Here is a 13714-nt window from a genome sequence, read left to right as displayed (position 1 = left end):
TGGCCCTCTGTTTTGTTTTGTTTTTCTTTTTGTTTTTCTTTTTTTAAAATATTTTATTTATTCATGAGAGAGAGAGAGACAGAGACAGAGACACACAGGCAGAGGGAAAAGCAGGCTCCCCCCAGGGAGCCCCATGTGGGACTTGATCTTGGGACTCCAGGATCACACCCTGGGCTCAAGGCAGGTGCTAAACCACTGAGCCACCCAAGCATCCCACATCCTGGCCCTCTGATTCAAACATACTTTTTACTTTATCTTATCAGTTTATTAATGAAGATGATTTAGGAGTTTACAAATATACATATTCAAATGGAAACATCCATATTAGAAATTCCCTTTGATTCTGTCTAAACTAATTATCTTACTTGATAGGCAGCTCTTTATGGAAAGCAGTCTTGTTGATACGGGTGACAATGATCATTGTCTTAACACATGAGTCTCGTTCAAAATGTGCAAATAACAATCAGATCTGAAAGACAATAAAATCATGAATAGGGTAGTGATTGGTTAAAGTTTTGATATATGTTTATATATCAGCCACAACTAGCCACAACTTTCTTTAGGTTTTTAACTCTTTTTTGGGGGGAGGGAGGTGTTCATATGCTTTAAATTTTCATGAAAAAAATGCATATCCATCCGCAGCAAGAACAAGACAATGACAGTGACAGTGACATATAAAAGCTACACACACAGATCAGTTACAATGCTTGTTAGGAGCAATCTCAACAATATATTAACTGATCTACTTCTGTCTATTGATGGTTTGGCATTTATTTATGACATACTGTTTCTTTACTATGTAAATACCACAAAGGTATTCCTAAAATTGAGTTAATGCTCTAAAGTTATATTTAGAACACAGTTACTTCCAGATGAACCTAGATGTAATGTCTGTAATAATGAATAGCAATAGTAAACAGGCCCAAGATGTTGGCAAAGAAGATCAGAAGAGATATATTTTGAGAAGATGCGTTCTCTATTTAAAAAATGGTAATTTGTCCTCTAATGAACATTTTATGAGGTGGAGTCTCATCACTTAGCAGACTTTGAGACCATGATAGCCTTCCTAATTACTCTGTTAATGGTGGTAGCATAATGGAGATGGTGCTTATAGGCACAAGCAAAGTCAGGAGATAATTACTCTGGTTCTTGAGTAGAGTGAAAAAAAAAATCATCTCAGAAATACCCTGTGACAAGCTCCACATTGAAGCACATCTTGAAAAATAAGCTTGGATCATTCGCTGTTTTTAGCGGTCTGTCATTATACTGGCTTTTTAGTTTCCAGCAAAGCAGGTCAAATTATCACAGGAGTGTACAGGTTATCAGATCCTCTCTGTGAGATATTTCAGAATGAATGGATATCCAGAAAGAAAGAAATATGATATTTACGAGTACATAGGTGTGTTTAGTATATAAGATGCCTAACTTGCCCAAACTGAAAAGCATGAGTAGATCGAAATCCACATGTTGGCACAATTTCTCTTTTTCAAAATATAACACATCATAGGGCTATTTTACAAAGGACTTTTTCTAATGCAGCTGGTATCTTATACTAACAGATTATAAGCTACCTAAATAAAGACAAATTGGTTGCCAGGGCACTTATATTGGACTTTTTAGGTCTCTTGCTCTTTGATGGCCAACCTAAAATCAAGACTATGTCAAACTGGAAAATACCAAGAAAATCAGAAAAAAAATGTTGATAAGGGACAGTACGGTAAATGAGATACTCTGATTCTCCAGACTGGAAAAAAAATATATATATATATCTAGATAAAATATTTTAAAAACATATTTTAAGAACAAATCTGTGAGCTAATAAATAAAATGAAAGATTCTGCAAATCTTCTAAAGAATGTAGAATCAGAAATGAGAGCTTTAAAGCAAACCCTCTTATTGCAGGATTCTTCTAAGCCTTCAGGTCTTACACTTCTGCTTCCAGAGCCCTGGGGATGTTAGAAGGAAGACCAAGCCTAGGTCTTCCCAGTCAGTCCTAGTTAATAAGGAGGCGCATAAATACAATTAGGGAACCAAAGAGATCTAGAAGAGGAAGGGTGAAAAAAGAAATGCATCCCTCTCTATGGAAATAGAGAGTGAAATGCTGGTTTTCACAATGGGGCTTGAGGGAAGAAGTGTAATTTTACCTTGAAAATTTGGAATCAGAAGGTAGCCCACAAGCAGATTCCCAGTCATGATACTCTGTATTCTGGAAAAAAAAATCAGGCATGTATATAATTTCACATGTACGCTGGCTGGTGATGTCCTCATTTGTCTGATAGAAGCAAACTAAAGTTATCTATGGATGAATTCAACTTTAACCCAGGATTAAAATTTCCGTAGAAAAACTGCAGTTGGCACTGAACAGTTTATAGTGAAACAGTACAAAATTAACAAGAAAATGAAGCGCTCTGAATGAAATAATAGTTATAACAAAAAAAAGACCCACAGGTTCAATACATTAGAAAATGCCGATACAAAGTATCAGAAACAAAGTAACAATGACATAAATATGAAAGAAAGGAAACAAAGTAACAATGACATAAATATGAAAGAAGATCTACCAAAGTTAGTTTGGAACTAGTCCTCTCATGTTAGTAGAGGACATGACAGTATAATGATAAAGCAAATTAAACACATCCTTCAAGTTACAAAAATAATAACAAAAAAGTCAGGGGACACAGTCAGCAGGAAATTAGGCTGAAAGAAGCAGAGCCAGAAACTGGTTAGAATGTGTGTTTTATTTTTAATCTGCTTTATCATTAATGGAGAATATAAAATGTCACCATGTAAGAATTATGGAAGAGAGATCAAAAAGTCATGTTTAAAGAGAAATTTGTTTTATTTTAAGAAACAGAAAATGGGGAAGAGACAATATAAAAATATCGAATAGTTTTCCCTGAATAGTTGAAAAGTTGAAAGACATATATTCAGGTTTGCCCAGCAGATTCATAAAATTTATATAACGGTGTTGCATTTGTCTCATTGTAATAAATTATTAACATAATCTCAAAAATATAAAGCAAGAATTTCCAAAGAACAAGAAGAATTTGAGGGCGATTTTATCATATATCCCTTTTTTAAAGGTTGAGTAATTATGTGACATTTAGGAAATTTACCCCAGGACTGTTATAAAGGTGGATTCAACTCGTACCCAAAGAATGGTATCATACTGACTTCACACCCTGACCACACTGAGTTACATTAAAAAAATAAAATGCATGTATCAAAATTTTGGTTAATTATGTACCTCTAAATAATACATGATCAGAAGTCATAGGGCAAAATAGTGTATGTGTAGAACCAAAAAATAACAACATATCTAGTATACAATGTGACTTTGAGGTAGAACCAATAGGTATTTTATAATCCTAAAGGCTTTGACTAAAAGTGACCACAAAATCTAAAACTTGATGAGCATCTAATTTTAAAACTTAGAGCAGCAGGAGATACCTGTGTGGCACAGGGGTAAAGCATCCAACTGGTGGTTTTGGCCCAGAACACCATCTCGGGGGTCCTAGGATGGAACCCTGCATTTGGCTCGGTGCTCAGTGGGGAATCTGCTTGAGGTTCTCTCCCTCTCCATCCCTCTTCTAACTTGTGCTCTCTCTCTATAAAATAAGTAAATGAAATCTTTTAAAAAGACAACTTAGAACAGCTGAGTAACTCCCAAAATATAAATGCATAAGTAATACCTATAAAAACAAATTAATGAAATAAATATTAAAGCTGTAGTAAAAGTGATTAGTGAAGATGTTGAAGGAGATTATTCCAAGTGATTAAAAAATTGGGAAAAATCTAGAAGTATGAATTGTACCAAAGAGAGAAAGCACAAATAAATTATAGTGGGAATGAATATGAGACTATAGCCAAAGATCCTAAAAAAAAATTAAAAAAAAATTAAAGGAGTGATTATCATAAAAAATATCAATATGTTGGCAAATATAGATTACTAGAAAAATACAATTTTCCTAACTAAAGAAGCAAAAGAAACCTCTGTTGTTTTTTTTTTTTTTTTTGCTGAATTCCAGTGAAGTTAACATACCATGTTTTATTAGATTCAGGTGTAAAATATAGTGATTCTTCTTCAACAACTAAGGACAGTAGTTAAGTCATCCTGTAAGATAGTGTCAGGACTAGAAACTTTTGCGGACAAATTATATATATATGAATAAATAGTCCAATGATACATCTAATAAACCTGAGAATAATAAAATAATGAATTTTTTTCTGAAATACTTTATGAGACAAATATAAACTTGGTAAGCTATCAAGTATATATAGTGCAAGAAACTAAAAGTACAGGCCTAGTAGTAAAGTTTCTAATGAGAATATGAACATATTGAATCCAGAAGTTATGAAGATGTGTACTTGTCTTTATTCCCAGAATGTAAGTTTGGTGTAGTATTAGAAAAGTGATTGAGGTAATACACTGCATTAAAAGAAAGAGGAAAACATGATAGACTCAGCAAATTTTTAAATGCTTTTGATTAATTTTAATACCCATTAATGACCTAAACCATATCAGTAAACTAAAAATATTGTAAAGGTCATGTATTTCCAAACACAAAATCCTTTTAATGGTACCACATTTAACGGTGATGTGTTGAAAACATTCCTTCACAGTCCAGAACAAATCAAGGACGCCCACTCTGACTGCTTCTACTTTACACTGTAATTGAAAATTTTACGAGTTTGTAAGAAAAAAATCTAAATTTTGTAAAGCAAGAAATTACACTTTCATTACTTGCATGTTATGCAGAAAGCCCAGAAGAATCCATAGGCAGAGGTTTAGAATTAATGTGTTTTGGTAGGCCTCTGGATGCAAAATCAATTTACAGAAAATTTGTTTTTGTTTTGTTTTACTAGCTACAGTTAGAATCTATATTTAAATAGGTACTGTGTGACATAACAAAAATACTATGATGTGCCTTAGAATAAATATTATTTATGAAAAATTACAAACCTCCTTTGAACAACTGAAGACACAAGTATTTATCATCATATGCCTAATTATGGGGTAGAAATAAATAATTATAAATTATATGCTATACTATAAATTATAAAGATTTATTGTAAATAATTATGCTAAATAGAATTGTATATGTAAATAAAAATTCACTAGAAAGAATGTAATGTACAGAAACAAATTCTCCTGAAAATTGATAAATAGAGCTTGGATAGAGATTAGAGGGTAAGGATAGTGTTGGGATGAAAGAAAATCACTTTTATGTGGATTAGTGATACTAATGGAAACAAACTACAGCACATCTGTAGGGGTGCTTGGCTGCTCAGTTGGTAGAACATGTGGCTCTCAGTCTTGGAGTCATAAGTTCGAGCCCTGTGCTGAGTGTAGAGATTACTAAAAAAAATTAAGCTTAAAGAATATTCCCAAAGCACATCTAGAATATAATATAGAAGAATATATTAACATATTTATAACATGATTTTGGAAGAGGTGTCTCAACTCAAAGAGAGCACAAACCATACATGGTATAAGGGACCAATTCAATAGTGTTGACTCTGAGAACTTCTAATTGTCAAGAGAGTCTACGCCATACCACCCTGAACGCAACTTCTTGTCTAATTGTCAAGAAACCCTAAAATGAAAGTGAAAACATAAGTTGTGAGCAAGGAGAAGGTATTTGAGAGTCACATTCAGAATATATAAATGTTATGCATTAATCAGTTTGATGAATATTGCTAACCAATTAGAAAAATTGGACAGGAATACATTATCAGGAATACATTATCATGGAAGGATCCAGAATATAGTAGGATGGCTAAGGATTAACTTCACAAGCACCAATAATTCTAGAGAAATATTCTAAAAATGAGAGAGAGAGAAGAAACAGAAGAAAGACTGTGTATTTTTAGGTTAGAAAGAAGCACTTGGCAGCGTGTGGCCTCATTGGTGAATGAGGTAACCTGGCTTCCCGCAGGTGGGTGCATCAGTAAGATCTTGGAGTCATAAGACCGTAATGGGACTCTAGGAGAATGGGACTGCCAACACTTCCCAGTGAGCTCAGTTCCCACCACGAAGGATATTTAGACAAACTAGAGGCCAGCGTGAGAGTGAGAAAATCTGTCATTTCCTTTTGAGTCAAATGTGTGGGGAAAGTACATACATAGAGCAGGTTTTCTTCCTACTTAGTTTTAGTGACAGAAAGCCCACTCTTTAGGCAGTATTGTCAGGTTTCCTGCCAATTTCATGCATCACAAACATCTGCAGTGTATATTCTTGGATCCTATTGGGGTCTTTTAAATCACCATTACTGAGGGACCTATTTCAGAAGTGCGAGGCGCGTTGAGATTTCAGCACCTGTCATGGTTGGTTACAAACTCAAGTTATGGCTCAGTAGACATGCTGAGTAGATGTTCCTGGAAGTTGTCTCACAGAAAAAGGAAGTTTCTGGGTAATTCCGCATAATTCGGACTGTCTGCCTATGCACTCGTCGCACATCGCGCATCGTGTGTGTGTTTGTATATGCGTGGGGATGTGTTAACTCTTGCAGTGAGCTTATTCATTATCAAGCCTAAATTCCTACACTTTCCACATCCCTGCTTCAAAGGGTATGCGAATTTTCTAAATATATATATATATATATAATGGGTTTTATGCTCACTACAAACATTCTCTTCCCATTCCTTCTTTTCTCCTACGTGAGATTACACACTTCTCTTCAGGGAAGTCAACGTCAGATGGTTAACTTCACCTCTCTGTGTAGATGATGATTGGGTACTGAGGATGCAGGATGGTTCTAGCTGGGAGCCTACAGTTAAACACGTTCCCCTTTGCCAGGCAATGATGATAACTTAGTGGATGTAAAGTCATTTGTCTTGTTACATGCACACTTTCTTGTTTGTGGACTTCGTCATGAATCTACCAGTGGCCTTTATAGATGGGTTGACGAAGCATCTTCATTAACTCCTAATTACCTCCTATATGAAGACACTTGTCAAATCAAGTGGAGCCAGTATTAATAATAAATGACTGCTGCCTGAATGCAGTCTATCTCTGAGGTGGTTATTTATTCATTTTTCCTTCTTAGCAGTGGGTGTAGTGTAGTAATAGTAATGGCACCTTTTTTTTTTTTTAGGGGGGAGGATGATGTAGCCCATTTGAATCTTTGATCAACCACTTACCAGCTATGTAAACAAAAATAAATTTATGAATTTTAGCATAATTTTCCTAATTGGAAAATGAATGTTAAATACTACTGAACTCTAGATTGAAGTGAACTTACAAAATGTGTTATGCACAAAATATCTGAACGTTATTCTATAGTCTTCCATTGAACATCAGAAACAGTGTCACTGGGCCCAGTGCAGTATTCCATTTAGGACTTTATAAATGAACAACGAGATTTCTCTCAGTGTCCACAGCTTTCTAATCCAATAGGACCTGCAATGGACCATTTGGTAGGGTTTAGTTAAGTACTGTGATAAAGACATATTTGGAGGATCTTAGGAATTGGACAAAGGGAACGAAATCTTGAGAAGTGTTAGCGACCTAGAGTGTTAGCGACTGCAGTGAGGAAGAATGGTCCATCCAAGGGGAGAGGTGAGAGTATAGAACTTCCTTTTCCTATCAATGCTTTTATCTGCCCAACCTCATCCCACCTTCTGATGCTGAGTTTGAATTCTTGTTTGAAAAACATGGGGAAAAATTCTTGTTTGAAAAACATGGAAGGTGGGACTTCTGGGTGGCTCAGTGGTTGAGCATCGGCCTTTGGCCCAGGATGTGATCCTGGGGTCCTGGGATCAAGTCCCCGATCAGGCTCCTTGCATGGAGCCTGCTTCTCCCTCTGCCTGTGTCTCTGTGTCTCTCTCTGTGTCTCTCATGAATAAATAAATAGAATTTTTTAAAAAAAGGAAGGTTGCATAAGAATTGTTAAGATGTCTATTTCAACTTATCATAGAAAATTATCCCTGAGTGGTTTTGTTATCACCCATTGGTGTTCTTTTCCTTGCTGACAGATTGAAAGATTAAAGAACAAAACAAAACATTTACTTGGTCTTCTCACTGGCATAAGCTTCAGAATAATTGTTCGTTTCTCTTCTATGCTACTTTTATGAAAGGAATGATCCCGAAACAGCATAGTCATTTACCCACACTCATAGCTGGTGTCTGTTCCCAGACAGTGGGTGTCATTACCTCATAACAGGGTGAGATGCAGCCCTGATAATGGTACTGCCAACAAGATTTCATGAGTTACATAAAGTGGAATCAATTCCACGTACCATTCCTGTCAAAACCGCCCTTGTGGAAATAATGGGTTTTTATTGTTTTCTCTTAGATTTTTTTTTAAATATAAAATACTTAGTTCACATGTACAAAACTAGTGAACGCAAAGCTGCATCCCTTGTGGAATGGATGTTTTGTGGGATGCAGGGAGATGAGTCTTAGGAAGCTGCGTAGAGACAAAAGTCTGCGCTTCACACAAACCTGTGTGGTTGAAGAGGTTAGGGAGAGGAGAAGAAGCACAGAGCCCTGGCTCTGCCATGTGCAGGGACGTGGGAAAGTGCATATGCCTCTGAGAACATGGGGGATCGCTGTTTCAACCTGCTGGGTCCTAACAGTCAACCGTCCTTCTCCCCAGCTATCCCTAAATCTGCTTGAATGTGCTGAGACCTATAAAGCATAAACTGTGTGCATCCTGAGGCTGCCTTCTAATTAAATATGAAGGCACCTATCAGCAAAATGGCAAAATCATTCTAAACATCTTTACAGTGCTGCTTCTTCCTTCTTTTCTTTAATTGAAGAATAATTGGCATGCAAGATTGCATTAATTTCAGGTGTACAACTGAGTGATTTGATATTTGTATACATTACAGAATGGTCACCGCAGTAAGTCCAGTTACCATCTGTCACTATACAAAACTGTTTTGTTGATTCTGTTCCCTATGCTGTACGTTCCATCCCCATGCCTCATCTATGTTTTAACTGGAAGTTTGTACCTCTTAATCCCCCTCACCTATTTCATCCATCCCCCCACCCACTTCCCCTCTGCAACCATCACTTAGTTCTCTATAACTTTGAGTCTATTTCTGTTTTGTTAGTTATTTTTTTAGATTCCACATATAAGTGAAGTTATATGGTATTTGTCTTTCTCCGACTTATTTCACTTAGCATAATACCCTGTAGCTCCATCCACATCAACACAAATGGCAAGATTTCATCCTTCATATGGCTGAGAAATATTCCATTGTGTGTGTCCACAGACACACACACACACACATCACATCACATCTTCTTTATTCATTCATTCATCAAAGGACATTCAGGTTGGTTCCATATCTTGGCATTTTTTCAATAATGGTACAATGAACAGAGTGGTATGTGTGCCTTTTTGAATTAGTGTTTTCATTTTCTTTGGAGAAGTACTTAGAAGTGGAATTATTAGATTATATGTAATTCTATTTTTAATATTTAAAAAGGGTTTACTTATTTATTTATTTACTTACTTACTTACTTATTTAGGAGAGTCACAAGCAGGGGGTGCAGGGGGAGATGGAGAAAGGAATCTCAAGCAGACTGCATGCTGAAAGCAGAGCCTGACATGGGGCTTGATCTCATGACCCTCAGATCATGACCTGAGCCAAAACCAAGAGTCAGTTGCTTAACACACTGAGCGACCTAGGAGCCCATCTATTTTCAATTTCTTGATGAACCTTTATATTGTTTCCCATAGTGGCTGCACCAATGAATTTAGTTATTTTGACTGGCTTGTAATACTGTTAAATATATCTATGGAAAAAAAAAAACACTTCATTTTAGGACATATTTCTCCATCCTTTTTTTTTTTTAACTTTTATTTATGATAGTCACACAGAGAGAGAGAGAGAGGCAGAGACACAGGCAGAGGGAGAAGCAGGCTCCATGCACCGGGAGCCCGACGTGGGATTCGATCCTGGGTCTCCAGGATCGCGCTCTGGGCCAAAGGCAGGCGCTAAACCGCTGCGCCACCCAGGGATCCCATTTCTCCATCCTTATTCTCATTAATTTAGTTATCCATGAGGTAACTGCATGCCACTCACTGGTTTAAGCTTTACTTGCATTCTCCCATTTGAGTGTCATTTTACCTTGACTTATAATTGTTGGTTGCCCTAATTCACAGAGAAGAAACCCATCTCAAGTCCAAGGGACTAAGAAGAGAGAGACTTTTATTTTAAATTAGGTCTCTGATTCCAAAGTATAGCAGGTGTGTCCTCTTCCTTTGTATGTACCTGTTTCCACTTAGTCATCTGGCGAATACCTTCTGAAACTGGTCAGAAGATTTGAAGTAATAGATTAGTTCATTAATCAATCTTCAAGTGCTCCCAGCAAACCGGGCACACGTCTAGCTGCTGGTGTTAGGGCAGTGTACAAAAATAAAATCCTGCCTCTCGTGGAAATAGCTTTCTAGATAAATAGAAACATGTCTGTTAAGTGCTTTATTGACTGTCTACCTGGTTGGCCAAACCATAAAGGGCTTCTCCGTCCGATTTTTGAGAGTAGGTACAATGTGTTTCACTTCTGATTCCCTTCTGTCTGACTCAATGAGGATTTAATGAATCGGTATGTAGATTAGACATGTAGATATATAATTTTGTGCTTCCAAGGGCCGTGACATGTCACATACTGCCTAGGTCTAAATCCCAGAGAAACAACCTTTTTTCCTCTTCAAGTAATGTATTTGCTCTGTGATTCAGTCTGACCATCTGTCAAGTAGTGTAAGAATAATGTCAACGTGTAGGTTTTAATAATAAGTACATGAATGGGCACGTTGAAATTCCTTAGAAGAGTTCTTGGAGCAGACTGAGGTCTCAGTCACTGTCACCCATGAGTCACAGGCAGCTATGACGTGACGTAGAGAACACAGGACTTGGGATCAGAAGTGAGCCTCGGTTCTAATCGTAGGACTTTGTTGTGGCTTCACCTTCTCTGAACCGATGTTTCTATAGTGATATAAATAGGAAATTGTCATTCTGTTCCTGAGAAAAATTTTATTGTGAGGATTAAGTTCAACATGAATTCATTCAAGAACTATTGTATAACAAAGATGGCAAGTGATAACACTGTGGTGCTTGCTAGAAATAGGAACAAAAAAAGACATAGGTGTGTGTTTATGGAATTTGCAGTGGAAAGTTAATTAGTTGTTCTGGATATTTTCTCCTTTATGTAGCTTGGGTTTGGTATATCAGGCCTAGATGAGATGAAATATTTAAAGAGTGACTTGTGTAGCCAGGAGTAGCATAAGATGATTCATAGTTGGGTTTATCAGGGTGAGAACTAAAATTTTTTCAAAGTATTATAACTAAATCACAAAGATTTCTTCTTTCTATATTGACAAGCCTAAAGAATTATTTTCTTTTAAAATTTGAATTTTACATAAACCTTGTTTGTCATCTCTCTGAGTACTTAAATTATTTTAATGACAACATCTGAGGATTTATCTTCAGAGATTATATATATCAAATGTATGTATTTCCCAACAGCAAAATTAAATTTGTAGGAAAAAATGTGCAGAAATCAGAAGTAGGGGATCCCTGGGTGGCTCAGCAGTTTAGCGCCTGCCTTCGGCCCAGGGCATGATTCTGGAGACCCGGGATCGAGTCCCACGTCGGGGACTGCTTCTCCCTCTGCCTGTCTCTCTCTCTCTCTCTTTCTCTCTCTCTCTCTCTCTGTGTGTGTCTCTCATGAATAAATAAATAAAATCTTAAAAAAAAAAGAAATCAGAAGTAGTCTGTATTTGGCTTTGACTTTCTGTAGATCACATTTTCTTTTTATGCTAATGCAATGAAGAATGACCTTTTATTGGAGATTTCAAGCATTGATGCAGGCAGGCTGGGTCTGAGGACCCAGGGGGGCTCCCACAGGACCAGACAAGAGGGCTCCTGGCTGTATACAGGATGGAAATCAAATGCGAGCCAGGCGGGAGTGAGAACAGAGTTTGTTGAGGGTATAGTGAGACAGCAGTACAGACAGTGTGTCTGGGAGACTCAGAAAGGAGAGTCTCATCTTTTTGCAGGGTCTGGGGACTCTCTTGAGGATTGTGATCTGGTGTGCGTGTCCTCTCAGGCATCCTGGAACCGGTTGGAACAAGGACAGGTGTCCAGGTATCTTCCATACATCACTTATTCCGTGGAGCCAGGGGCTCTTGGCGCCGATGTGTCTAGCGTCCGTAGTGATGCTCCCGCTTGGTCACTCCTTAGAGGTTATCTGTTGTGCTGGAAGACTGAAGAAATTACCAACTCCTTGTCCCTTACAAAGAGGATATACCTCACTTGTACTATGGGGCGGGTGTAACGTGGGAGTGTGGGTCCTAGCAAGAATAGAGACAGGAAAAGGAGCAAAAAGCAGATTTTTTAAATGGAATTTTTAAAGTAGAGAGATAACGTACACATACTTTTTGGATATGAGTTTAGAATTTACTTATTTTTTAATATAATTCACAAAAAAAAACAACTTCTAATCATCTCAGGTTTGAAGTTTCGGGGACAGAGGTTTCTGAGCTCATTAAAACTTTTGAAATTATTATAAGTATTATAAGGCATTTTGGGAAACTTGTAGGAATAATTATCTATAGGCATCAGGATCCTTGCTGTCCTGTTCCCTCCAAACTTAGCTAAGTATCAGTGGGTGTAGTGTGCAATTCCGTACCGATGAACACACTAACATCTTAACGCTGACTTCCTGCAGGTGCAGTGAGCAAATGTGTGCAAAAGCATGGGTGTAACATGGTGATTCTGGGGGACAGCAGTAGCAGCGATCCAAGGGGGACCCTGGATGTTTGCACAGTAAATGGGCTTTTTACCACCCATGAACAACAGTGTAAGGATGGTCATACGTGCATCTCGTGCCCAGACTTGTTATGCCCATCTGTCTCCGCCCACGCAACTTCACCTTCAGCGCTAGGATGCCACTGTGAGGAAAGGTTAGCCTTAGAGCAGGAGGTTTATGATGGAACGCTGCAAGGAGACAGGGCCTTCCGATTCCCAGAAATTGCATTTCATGTGTCATAACCACGCATTTGGCAAGGCCTTATCAGGGCATATGTTGAATTAATTGGGCTGCCTCATGCCACTTAATTAAAGCCTGAGGAATTGTGATTAGTTGCAGGGCAGGAATGGCACAGGCAGGTGTACCGTGCTGGGTCTTGTTTCCTAAGCATCTACAGATTTTGTCTTTAGCGACAGCGTGCGTGGAGCCAGTCAAGTTTACCCAGAGGTATCCCTGTTCAATAGGAGAAGAGCTAACAAGCCCAGAGGATTTAACTGTGAGTCTGTTCATTAGACAAGACCCAGTTCACAGATCACTTGCAATGTGAATTTGAGCCCAAACTTCCTACAAAGATCAAAGTCTTTTGTCTTTCCATTTGTCTTCCCACGTGACACGTTGCATTTTGCAACTGGAAGCCCAGTACTTAAAAAAGAGTTTGCTGTCTGTCCTTTGTGTAACATTTTAAAAGCCTTACAGGGAGGATGGATCCTGAGTTAACTTGTTAAATGCAAATATGGCATATGTCATTTGTATTTAAATGACTTTAACATCCTACAATATTACCTAGAGGTTTGCCTTCCAAATGGGTATGAAGACTATTTTAATGAAGTCAACTACAACCAAAAACTAATCTTAGGAGACTGTATAAATTGGCTTAATGTATTAAACTCTATGGAAACATTGATTTAAAAAAAAAAAAAAAAGGAAAGGAAAATGTTACTTGTTTGACCA

This window comes from Nyctereutes procyonoides, unplaced genomic scaffold (assembly GCF_905146905.1).
Source record: "Nyctereutes procyonoides isolate TBG_1078 unplaced genomic scaffold, NYPRO_anot_genome, whole genome shotgun sequence".
Classification (NCBI taxonomy): domain Eukaryota; kingdom Metazoa; phylum Chordata; class Mammalia; order Carnivora; family Canidae; genus Nyctereutes; species Nyctereutes procyonoides.
Note: the sequence above shows the minus strand (reverse complement) of the source record.